Source organism: Hyla sarda, chromosome 1 (genome assembly GCF_029499605.1).
Source record: "Hyla sarda isolate aHylSar1 chromosome 1, aHylSar1.hap1, whole genome shotgun sequence".
In the NCBI taxonomy this organism is placed as follows: Eukaryota; Metazoa; Chordata; class Amphibia; order Anura; family Hylidae; genus Hyla; species Hyla sarda.
This window is the reverse complement of record NC_079189.1, coordinates 561,326,851-561,340,205: the sequence shown is the minus strand read 5'-3', so window position 1 is coordinate 561,340,205 and position 13,355 is coordinate 561,326,851. Positions and strand designations below refer to the sequence as shown.

The 13,355-nt window shown below is 40.5% G+C and overlaps 1 protein-coding gene across 17 annotated transcripts in view; it reads left to right on the top strand.

Moving 5' to 3' along the window:
• CELF4 (CUGBP Elav-like family member 4) overlaps window positions 1-13,355 on the top strand; it is a 1,140,249-nt gene that overhangs the window by 673,138 nt on the left and 453,756 nt on the right. The gene's annotated exons all lie outside the window — the stretch shown is intronic.

Here is a 13,355-nt window from a genome sequence, read left to right as displayed (position 1 = left end):
GATAGAGATCCACACAAATTGTAGTAGACAGCACTACCCAAGATGAAGAGGTGCAAGGAGGGTGCCGGCGGTGCAAACTCGGTCACAGTCTGCCCAGGCAATGCATACAAAGAAAATCCGCAGAACTCCAGGGATAAATCAAAGTGGTTTATTATCCCCTGCAAAAAAGTGATATAAGCATGCTTGAGAAAGCCGGTGAGAGACCGGTGAAAAGTTGTATCACTTTTTTGCATGGGATAATAAACCACCTTTGATTTATCCCTGGAGTACTTTGGATTTTCTGTGTATAGGTAGATAGATAGATAGATAGATATGAGATAGATAGATAGATAGATAGATGATGGATAGATAGATAGATGATGGATAGATAGATAGATAGATAGATAGATAGATAGATAGATATTAGATAGATAGATAGATAGATAGATAGATAGATAGATAGATAGATATGAGAGATAGATAGATAGATAGATGTGAGATAGATAGATAGATATGAGATAGATAGGTAGATATGAGATAGATATGAGATAGATATGAGATAGATAGATAGATAGATAGATAGGAGATAGATAGGAGATAGATAGATATGAGATAGATAGATAGTTAGATAGATAGATATGAGATAGTTAGATAGATATGAGATAGATAGATATGAGATAGATAGATATGCGATAGATAGATGAGATAGATAGATAGATAGATAGATAGGAGATAGATAGATATGAGATAGTTAGATAGATAGATATGAGATAGATAGATATGAGATAGATAGATATGCGATAGATAGATGAGATAGATAGATAAATATGAGATAGATAGATAGATAGATAATAGATAGATATGAAATAGATAGATAGATATGAAATAGATAGATAGATAGATAGATAGATGATGGAAAGATAGATAGCGATAGATACACAGTAGGAAAGCAGCACAATCCAATATTCCAAAAAATAGGCAGTGCACGCAGAACCAGAGCTGGGTCAGGGGTCCAAATGTAATACAAGAATGATTGATATATCCGCAGCACTCTTGATTCAATAAAAAAGAAATGTATTCCATATATTCAATGTAGTGTCACAGCAACGTTTCTGCCAGCTCACCTGGCCTTTCTCAAGCTTGAGAAAGGCCAGGTGAGCTGGCAGAAACGTTGCTGTGACACTACTTTGAATATGGAATACATTTCACTACTGCGGATATATCAAACATTTTTAGATAGATAATGAGATAGATAGATATGTGATTGATAGATACTTGTTTAATGATTACATTTCTTATTTTACATACAGCCCCAGATGTCGAATGCAGCTCTGGGTGTGACTGGAGTAGATGTGGTTTGTGCATGTGGGCTTTTTTTTTTCTTTTTAAAAAGATTTATACCTTAAATTAAAACTTCCACGTTTGATACTATGAGGGTGCACTGCTTTATGCCTTAAAAAGCCTTGGGATTTTATTTTACTTGAAGTGAAAAAAGGAAAAATTGAGAAGAGAAATAATAATTTTTTCATCCTGCGCCGGCTCCTCTGGCCGCTCCTCTCTGCTGTGCTCGGAGAATGTGGTCACCCAGGGCATTGTACAGATGCATCGGCACCGCTCTTTTGACAGTAATACATGCACTCCACAAGCAGAAACACAAAGAAAAACATAAACTGGGCCCTTTATACTACGGCTATAATAACACCGCCCAGTAACAGATGGGAATCCTATTAGCTCAGTTATGCCTTTGTCCCTCTGCGTAAACATTAATTTTAGGATTAACCGTCTCAGCCTCCTCGAAATGACTTTGGGGAGGCAGGAAAAAAAAAATGTTTTTCGTTCGGCGCAAGTCACCTTTTTTCTTTTTTGGAAAAGGACTTTTTTTTTTTTTGTGGCTGCTAGGCAACACAATGGTGCAGCTTCCTTTTTTCGGAGGACGGCGGCGGTCATCAGGCGTCGTCTCATCGAAGAAGAGTAATCCTATTAATTAGAGGAGCATTGACCGCCCCTTGTTTCTCGCGTCCTCTCGCCGGCTTATTACTACTATTTTTTTAATTAACATGTCGTTGTGTGGGAACTTTATAGAATAATAAGGACGCGGCAGAGTCGGACGCGATGTCTGGTTTATTTGGGTAGAGTGAGCCATTAACCCTTAGGTGTTCTCCAAACTGTAGGCCCCCAGCTGTTGCAAAACTCCAACTCCCAGAATGCCCGGACAGCCGTTGGCTGTCCGGACATGCTGGGAGTTGGAGTTTTGCAACAGCTGGAGGTCCACAGTTTGAAGACCTCCTAGCTATCATGATTGTTTACAGATACCAGAGATGGTCAAGAAGCCAAGAACAGCCAAGTTTTTCATGTAGTTTACACAACGGCTGTCCGGGCATGCTGGAAGTTGTGGTGTGCAACAGCTGGAGGTCCTCAGTTTGAAGACCTCCCAGCTATTATGACTTTGAAGGCCACTTCTAACCTGTTTGCAAACACCAAGAAGATGGAACAGTCAAGTTTCATGTAGTTTACACAACAGCTGTCCGGATATGCTGGAGCTTGGAGTTTTTCAACAGCTGGAGGTCCACAATTTGAAGACCTCCCAGCTAGCATGACATCAAAGGCAACGTCTAACCTGTTTGCAGCCACCAGAGATGGTCAGGAAGCCAAGAACAGCCAAGTTTCATGTAGATTACTCAACGGCTGTCCAGGCATGCTGGGAGTTTTGCAACAGCTGGAGGTCCACCGTTTGGAGACCTTTCAGCTATCATAACTTTAAAGGCCAACCTCAGCCTGTTTGTAGCCACCAGAGATGATCAGGAAGCCAAGAATGGCCAAGTTTTAAGTAGTTTACACAACGGCTATCCAGGCATGCTGGGAATTTTGCAACAGCTGGAGATCCACAGTTTGGAGACCTTTCAACTATCTTGGCTTTAAAGGGGTACTCCCGTGGAAAACTTTTATATTTTTTTTTTTTAAATCAACTGGTGCCAGAAAGTTAAACAGATTTGTAAATCACTTCTATTAAAAAATCTTAATCCTTCCAGTACTTTTTAGGGGCTGTGTACTAAAGAGAAATCCAAAAAAGAAATGCATTTCCTCTGATGTCATGACCACAGTGCTCTCTGCTGACCTCTGCTGTCCATTTTAGGAACTGTCCAGAGCAGAAGAAAATCCCCATAGCAAACATATGCTGCTCTGGACAGTTCCTAAAATGGACAGCAGAGGTCAGCAGAGAGCACTGTGGTCATGACAACAGAGGAAATGCATTTCTTTTTTGGATTTCTCTTTAATATACAGCCCCTAAAAAGTACTGGAAGGATTAAGATTTTTTAATAGAAGTGATTTACAAATCTGTTTAACTTTCTGGCACCAGTTGATTTAAACAAAAACATTTTCCACGGAAGTACCCCATTTAAATGCCACCTCCAGCCTGTTTATAACCTTCATAGGTGATCAGGAAGCCAATAAGTCAAGTTTCATGGCTACCGAAGCTGTTTCGGCTCCTTTGGCTGTTTCCAGCTTCCAAACCACTTCCAGGAGCCACAACCAGGCTGGAGGTGGGTCCTGAACTTGAGCTAAGTGAGTCTCAGAGGTGGGACCCGCACCTATTGGATATTCCAGAACTTGATGAAAATCAAGAAAAGGTAAAGGTGGACACATCTGTAAGAGGATCACACAGTGTCCAAACACTGGGATCTCCGATGATCATCTATTGCAGAACATATTATCAAGTGTTTGCTTTTTCCTGCACTGCCCCCACAGGTGAAATGAAGTATTACATGGTGATCATTAAAATTCTGTATGATGCATATAGCATATGTGTCAGGTCCTCCACAGGTACAGACATTGTAACTCTATCTTCCGCTAATAGATGAAGGTCCAGAACTGGGAATGCTCCTCTAATATGGAAATACATTTTTTAAAATCAACTGGTGCCAGAAAGTTAAACAGATTTGTAAATGACTTCTATTTGAAAATCCTAATCCTTCCTGTACTTATCAGCTGCTGTATGCTCCACAGGAAGTTCTTTTCTTTTTTAATTTATTTTCTGTCTAACCACATTGCTCTCTGCTGACACCTCTGTCCATTTTAGCAACTCTCCAGAGTAGGAGAAAATCCCCATAGAAAACCTATCCTGCTCTGCACAGTTCCTGACATGGTCAAAGGTGTCAGTAGAGAGCACTGTGATCAGACAGAATGCAAATTCAGAAACAAAAGAACTTCCGGTGGAGCATACAGCAGCTTATAAGTACTGGAAGGATTAAGATTTTTACATAGAAGTGATTTATAAATCTGTTTATATTTTTGCACCAGTTGATTAAAAAAAATGTTTTCCAGGGGAGTACCCCTTTAAGAATTCAGTAAAAGAATAGAGGTTTTCTAACCATACAACTTGCACTAGAAATGTTTTCCTAAATTAGTGTTGAATGCTTCCAGCTGCAGCAAAACTCCAACTCCTAGCATGCCCGGACAGCCTTTGGCTGTCCGGGCATGCTGGGAGTTGGAGTTTTGCCACAGCTGGAGGCACCCTGGATGGGAAACTTTGCCCTAAATCAATGCAAATTTACGGTCTTCCTACCAAACTGATAGAAATCTAGTTTCTTGAACTTCCAAGTCTCACTATTGTTATAGTTTCTCTTAAGTAACATGATAAAAAAAAAAAGCTCAAAACGCGTCGGTCGTGGCAAATCGTGAAAAGGACAGTTCTCTAATGTCATCTTTGCTGTTCGTTGTTGGGAAATGGTAATTGGTGGGGGCATAGTGGATTTTCTTTTAGGAGAAAACAGCAATTATGTCAGCCAAGAGGCTTTTAGGAACATCTGTGTCTTTGGGCGGCATGGAGAGAGGAGATTCAAGCTGGCTATGTACCTGTTATATCTATAGTCCAATAGAGGGAGGATTCAACAGAGAACATCTGAACCTGCCAAAACGAGAGCGCACGGCTTAAGTCAGATCCCTTCCAAATACAAAATACATTGTAAAAGGATATATATATATATATATATATATATATATATATATATATATATATATATATATATATGGCCGAGGTTCAGAACACACGTGCACCCCAATTCTGTTTTCTTGTTTTTCTGGATGTGCTGTTTCTATAGAATTTCTATATATTATATATATATATATATATATATATATATATATATATGTGTGTCCCACTATAGGAACTAATACATAATGCACTAACATTTTGTTAAACATGGTTTATATTGATCAATGTGCTGAATTTGTGACAGGTATCAATAGTCGTATCACTGTGTGTTTTGATTCGTTTGGCCGTGCAATATATATATATATATAAACCAAAACAAAGTGCAGCACTCCAACTGACTGTGATTTATTTTCTCATTTGAGCATTACAACACACAAATAAGAGGGTTTTTATACCCATATACTTCATTAAAGGGGTATTCCAGGAAAAAAAAATGTTTTTATATATCAACTGGCTCCAGAAAGTTAAACAGCTTTGTAAATGACTTCTATTAAAAAATCTTAATCCTTTCAGTACTTATGAGCTTCTGAAGTTAAGGTTGTTCTTTTCTGTCTAAGTCCTCTCTGATGACACCTGTCTCGGGAACCGCCCAGTTTAGAAGCAAATCCCCAAAGTAAACCTCTTCTAAACTGGGCATTTCCCGAGACACGTGTCATCAGAGAGCACTTAGACAGAAAAGAACAACCTTAACTTCAGAAGCTCATAAGTACTGAAAGGATTAAGAATTTTTAATAGAAGTAATTTACAAAGCTGTTTAACTTTCTGGAGCCAGATAATATTTAAAAAAAAAGTTTTTTCCTGGTTAGATCATATTCATGTATTCTTAAGAAAATAAAGTGCATGAATCCCATATAAGTGATATAGTGCATAAGTGTGAATATCACACCTTTCCAACAATTACACATAATTACTAAATAAGCAAACGCATGTGTACATACAATTATTAAAGAAAACTAATACATACTTTAAAGTAGGGAGGCGACATCTACCACCTCCGTGTAATGGGGATGTAAGAGTGGGTATGTGATCAATGCGCCTGTGTGTAGACGCCATGCGTGCTTCCGTGCACATGATCAGAAACTCCATATCGCACCTGACCCGTTACCCCGGCAACCACCGACGCTAAACGCGTGGCGGTGCACGGAGATCACAGAGCAGGGGCGCATATAGCCACATGCAATCTGAATAGGATCCTAACAGGCTCCAAACTAAAATCTGCATTAGACAACCACAAGATACATGTAGCATATAAACATGTTATGCGTGCAATAAGATCCAGCAGAGGTAGGCTCTTTAATAAAAAAACAAATAGCAAAGACAGTTAAGTGTGAGATGAGCTATGATTGGATAAGGCAGCACTCCAGACTGCATTTCCTGATTTTGGACTTCTGTCAGGCCAGCAGGAGTCCAAAGTCTGTGCAAAAGATGGGGGGAAATGTGCTCTGGAGAAGTAGGGAGACACCTAGTGGCAGCTTTTTTAAACACAAATAAAACATAGAAAACTTCCTTTTTTTTAAAACAAAGTACATTTGAAAGATTTTTTTTATTTTCCATAACGAGTGCAATAGCAAAAATTTGTTTTAATCAGAGTGCCCATTTAAATTAACCCTAACCCACCCCAATTTGAAGGATCAGGGTTTTTGTCTAAAGTCCCATGCAAGCCTACTGGATTTTTCTTACTATATCTCCTTCTGAGCATGTTGGTCCAGTTTGCAAGTCACATCCCTCTGCAAGAAATTCCCCTACGGCCACCTAAAGCTTTACCCCCTCATATACACACACAAGCCACACCCCTTCTATTTTCGGTTCAAGGCCAAAAACACTATTTTTGCTCACAGGTTCTTCAACCCAGGTTCTTCATCACAGCTCAGCCCCACTCCACAAGCTCTGCATCTCCGGGGGGAATGAGGATGAGATATGTGGACAAGATAAAGGGACGGAATATAGGGTCGGGATATGAGGACAAGATATGAGCTACGGATATGAGGACAGGATATGAGGATGGGATTGGAGGTTGGAATGTAAGGGCGGGATAAATTGACAGGATATGAGGTCGAATATGAGGATGGGTCATGACAATGTGATATGAGGACAGGATATGAGGTTGGGATATGAGGACAGGATATGAGGTTGGGATATGAGGACAGGATATGAGATCAGGATATAAGGACAAGATATATAAATGAGATATGAGGTAGGGAAATAAGGCAGGGTTAGGAAGTCGGGATATGAGGTAGGGAAATGAGGATGAGATATGGGGACAGGATTTAAGGATGGGATATGAGGACAAGAGATGAGAATGGGATATAAGGACAAGGTATGAGGTCAGGATATGAGGACGGGATATGGGGACAACGTATGATGTCAGCATATGAGGACGACATGTGAGGATGACATATGAGGACAGGATATGAGGACAAGGTATAAGCTCAGGATATGAAGACAAGGTATGAGGTCAGGATATGAGGACGACATAGGAGGATGGGATATGAGGACAGGACATGAGGACAAGAGCGCCATTGTTGATTTTCTTCTCCCACAAGATTTAGGAAGGAAGACGGGCAACAAGCGATGCTGGGTCCTCTGCTAGTAGTCTATAAAGATCAAGAACCATATAAACAGATACAAAGTTTAAAGAAAACTAACATTCTATCCTACGTTTGAAGGATACAATTTTTTTTAGGTGATTTCAGTTTCATACCCCAACTAACGGATCTAAAAATTGTGATTTGAATGCAGACTAAGAAAATAAATAAATAAATCAAAATAAAACAAAATTGTGTTTTGCTCATTTTCACATTTCAAATTTTCGCCTTTAGATATTATAGTAGGGGGAAAAAAATTAAAGAAAGGAAAAGTAGTGAGACGTGGAGCCTCGGAGACCCTGACTAATATGCATGGCGTTCCATACTACGAGTTGGCAGTCAATAAACATTAGGTTACCTTCACGAAGTGAGAGAATGGATTTATTAAAAAATCTTATCTGGAGGGTTTGAATTTCAATAGGATGGGAATTTGCATATTTTAACAATAACCTCCAATCATTCTGTCTGATCTCTGCTCCGTTAGCCATATACATCTCTTTTCTCTTGAATAGATTATGATCGGTTTAATAAACCCTTCATAATGTGCAGGTATAACAATAGTACTTGACGGCATAAAGGAAGCATTAAAGTTCTGCGCTGGAGAAGGGGCTTTGCTAACTAGTGATTAAGTTCATATCTTGGTACTTTCTTCGGCTGAATACATGATTAAAGAGCTTGTATTTCGGGTCCCTCCATCTCGTATTAGCTTGTTAAGGCGTCGTTTCAGACCAGGCATCCTTTTTAAATGACAATGGATGTTATGGAGCGCGGCCGCGGCGAGGATGATGGTGCAGGTAAAGCTTAATAAAGCCTTATCCACCGGTGGAGCACAAGGTCCCGATAATTGCTGCAATTAGTCACCCAGTTACGCCGCTATCCATTTCAGTACTTCACAGAGAGGTTTTTTTTTTTTGTTCCCTAAGCTCATTTGCATATTAAAAATGTTAAATTATGCAATTTCTATATTCAAATTTATGGAAATGCACTTTTTTCCCCCTCATCTTCTTTTCATCACCACTTTACTTTCTTTCTTTCTTTTTTTCACAAGTCCCCAAGGACTTTAGACTTTGTGACCCATCTAATCTGCCCAAGATTCTGAATATAAAGAATAGTCTCCAGCCCTATCTTATATGAAGGATAGCCTTATGCCTATCCCTATCTTATATGAAGGATAGCCTTATGCCTATCCCTATCTTATATGAAGGATAGCCTTATGCCTATCCCTGTCTAATATGAAGGATAGCCTTATGCCTATCCCTATCTTATATGAAGGATAGCCTTATGCCTATCTCTATCTTATATGGAGGATAGCCTTATGCCTATCCCTATCTTATATGAAGGATAGCCTTATGCCTATCCCTATCTTATATGAAGGATAGCCTTATGCCTATCCCTGTCTTATAAGAAGGATAGCCTTATGCCTATCCCTGTCTTATATGAAGGATAGCCTTATGCCTATCCCTATCTTATATTAAGGATAGCCTTATGCCTATCCCTATGTATATGAAGGATAGCCTTATGCCCATCCCTATCTTATATGAAGGATAACCTTATGCCTATCCCTATCTTATATGAAGGATAGCTTTATGCCTCTCCCTATCTTATATGAAGGATAGCCTTATGCCTATCCCTATCTTATATGAAGAATACCCTTATGCCTATCCCTCTTATATAAAGAATATCCTTATGCCTATCCCTATGTATATGAAGGATAGCCTTATGCCTATCTCTATCTTATATGAATAATATCCTTATGCCTATCCCTATGTATATGAAGGATAGCCTTATACCTATCCCTATCTTATATGAAGGATAGCCTTATGCCTATCCCTATCTTATATGAAGGATAGCCTTATGCCTATCCCTGTCTTATAAGAAGGATAGCCTTATGCCTATCCCTGTCTTATATGAAGGATAGCCTTATGCCTATCCCTATCTTATATTAAGGATAGCCTTATGCCTATCCCTATGTATATGAAGGATAGCCTTATGCCCATCCCTATCTTATATGAAGGATAGCTTTATGCCTCTCCCTATCTTATATGAAGGATAGCCTTATGCCTATCCCTATCTTATATGAAGAATACCCTTATGCCTATCCATCTTATATAAAGAATATCCTTATGCCTATCCCTATGTATATGAAGGATAGCCTTATGCCTATCTCTATCTTATATGAATAATATCCTTATGCCTATCCCTATGTATATGAAGGATAGCCTTATACCTATCCCATGCATGCTTAAACTCCTTCACTGTATTTGCAGCTGCCACTTCTGCAGGAAGGCTATTCCATGCATCCACTATTCTCTCAGTAAAGTAATACTTCCTGATAATACTTTTTCAGTCTATGAAGCTCCTTGGAGATCACAGCACTGAGACCCCCACCGACCAAAACACTCTGACAAGTTGAAGTTTTAATGGGTGAAGATCAGGATTAGATTTCTAAAACAAGTTGGTAGATGCGTTTAGCTGAGCACTATGCCCATTTGGATCTGCTTGCCACCACTCACACTTCTCTCCAGACATTGATTTAGTAATCATGGGGGTCTCAGTACCCGGACCCCCATCGAACAAACCTTCTGACGTGACACTATCATACGTCAGTGAAGATCTACAGAAAGGTTTAAAGAGAATATGACAGTTATTCACCCGCACTAAACCCAAAATACGGGTTTATAGTGCGGATGAATAGCTGTAAAAGGAAGGGTATTTACATTTTTAGGTTACTTATGTCCAAAGTTTTGCCTGTTGCATTTCCATTTTGCTCCAGCGCACAATGGAGGTGAAGAGCCGGCTTGCCCAGCTCCCCTGCCACATCAATATTTTTCCCTGGGCCCACTCCCTTCCATAACGTGAGAGACGGGTGTAGCGGGGAGCAGAGTGCACATCCCTTCCCACAGGCCCTCACACCACAAAAGGGGGCGGGCCGGGGGTAGGGTAATGAAGAGGCAGGGGAGCTGGGCGAGCGGGCTCTTCGTCTTCATTCATTTCATGGAAATGCAATTGTAACCGGACGAAATTCGGACGTACATAACCTATAAACATAAGTTACCCTTCCTTTTACAACTATTCATCCGCACTTCAACCCAGTATATTGGGTTTAGTGTTGTGAATAGCTGTCAGATTCTCTTTAAAATGAGAAAAATACAGATCATACTTTGAATGTTCTCCACTTAGGGTCCATTTAAACTATGGATTTTCCGCAAATCTTCCAGAATTCCGATTAGAAAATACAGTGCAGCAGCCTCCCATTATTCTCAATAGGATTATTTTGCACTATTCACACTGCGGAATTCTGGACCACAGACTCTTTCAAAAAAATTTACATTCATTCATCCAGGAAAACCCTTTTTTTTTATCTATCAACTGGCTCAAGAAAGTTAAACATATTTGTAAATGACTTTTTATTAAAAAAATATTAATCCTTTCAGTACTTATGAGCTTCTGAAGTTGAGTTGTTCTTTTCTGTCTAAGTGCTCTCTGATGACACGTGTCTCGGGAACTGCCCACTTTAGTACAGGTTTGCTATGGGGACTTTCCTCTAAACTGAGCGGTTCCCGAGACACGTGTCATCAGAGAGCACTTAGACAGAAAAAAACAACTCAACTTCAGAAGCTCATAAGTACTGAAAGGATTAAGATTTTTTAATAGAAGTAATTTACAAATCTGTTTAACTTTCTGGAGCCAGTTGATATACACAGTGACCCCTCGACCTACGATGGCCCCCGACATACGATAATTTCAACATACGATGGCCTCTCAGAGGCCATTGCATGTTGAAGGCAGCATCAACATACAATGTTTTTATATGTTGGGGCCATCGCATAAACGGCTATCTGGCAGCGCTGACTGCTTCAGCTGCTGCCGGATAGCCGTTTATGGTGCCCTGTGTGGTCCGCTGACGATCACTTACCTTTTCTCGCGGCTCCGGCGCGTCCTCTTCGGGATCCCCTGCATCGTCGGCGCTCTCCATCGTCATCATCACGTCGCTGCGCACGCCGTCCCGTCATCCAATAGGAGCGGCGTGCGTAGCGACGTGATGGCGGCGACGGAGAACGCGGTTGCCGTGGAAGCAGAGGTCTTGCCGGAACGTCGGGGACACCTCGGCGACGCGGCGACAGCGAGGGACCGTGACATCCCGGGCAGCAGTGACGAGCGGTGACGGTCCGGAGTGGCGGGGACAGGTGAGTACAACTTTCTCTAACAGTGGTCTACAACCTGCGGACCTCCAGATGTTGCAAAACTACAACACCCAGCATGCCCGGACAGCCAACGGCCACTGTCCTATACTTTACATTGCACGGATCCCTCAACATACGATGGTTTCAACTAACGATGGTCCGTTTGGAATGGATTACCATTGTATGTTGAGGGACCACTATATATATATATATATATATATATCTATATATATATATACATATATATATATATATATATATATATATATATTTATATATATATATAAGTTTTTTCCTGGATAACCCCTTTAATACCCCGCAGTTCGGAATCCTTTAGCAGCTGAACTGAACTGGCTACTCATCTCGGAAATCAAACCCATTTTACCCCGACTTCTATCAGATTTCCTAATTGCCTCAGCAATCCCATAGTGAAGGACATTAGGCGACGCTGTCTTTCGGAATTGCGCTCTACAATAAGATGTATGAAACGCACTTAGATCATTACATCTTGTAAATATATCCTCTCTGACTGTAGGATAGTGCGCCCCGCATATATATATATTTCCGAATGTGTCATTTTATGTTTTAGTACTAGCCGTTGTAAAAATATATTTTTTTCTTCTGTAGCGTTAGAATTTATAGCCAGTGTTTTATGGCCAAAAAAATACTGCAAAGCAAACATCAGCCGGCACAAAAAAAAAAAAATAAAATGGTTCTATGTGAACGGTTCCATCCTGGAATAATGTAGTAGAACAGGGCAATGGCATTGAGAAGAGCACAATGACGCTCAAAATAAATGGGAGCCACAAAAATGTGATGTTTCAATGATGAAAGCCAGATAGCGATGCTGAATGTGTATCCACTCCTCATAGAGAGATTGGGGGAGATTTATCAAAACCTGTGCAGAGGAAAACGTGCCCAGTTGCCCATAGCAACCAATCAGATTGCTTCTTTCATTTTTATGAAGGCCTGTGAAAAATGAAAGAAGCAATCTGATTGGTTGCTATGGGCAACTGGGCAAGTTTTCCTCTACACAGGTTTTGATAAATCTCCCCCATTGTTTTTATGTAGCCCTGTGTGGTAGAACATAGGCTCAACCTGTATGGACAATAGTGTTGCTCACGAATATTCGTAATTCGAATATTCGTCGCCAATATCGCATATTCGCGAATTCGCGAATATTACGAATTTAGCGATTAAAATTCGCTATTACGAATATTCGTCTTTTTTTCAAAACTGTTTTAAAAACTGAGCACATTGTAGCGATCTCCTTCGACTGATAAATTCAATGCTTGTATCATTTCGTTAAAGGAGATGTCCGGTGCTCACTTTTCTTATTGTATCCGTTCCGGGCTGCAAAAAAAAAAAGAAAATAAGCTTTCTCTTGCCTGCCTAGGCTCCCCCGGTGCTCCGGTACAGGTGTTCGGTCCCGGGCTGTATTCTTCTTACTTCCTGTTAGCCCGGCACGTCACACGGAGCTTCAGCCTATCACTGGCTGAGGCGGGACATCGCTGCGGCCGGTGATAGGCTGAAGCTCCATGTGACGTGCCGGACTAACAGGAAGTAAGAAGAATACAGCCCGGGGACCGAACACCTGTACCGGAGCACCGGGGG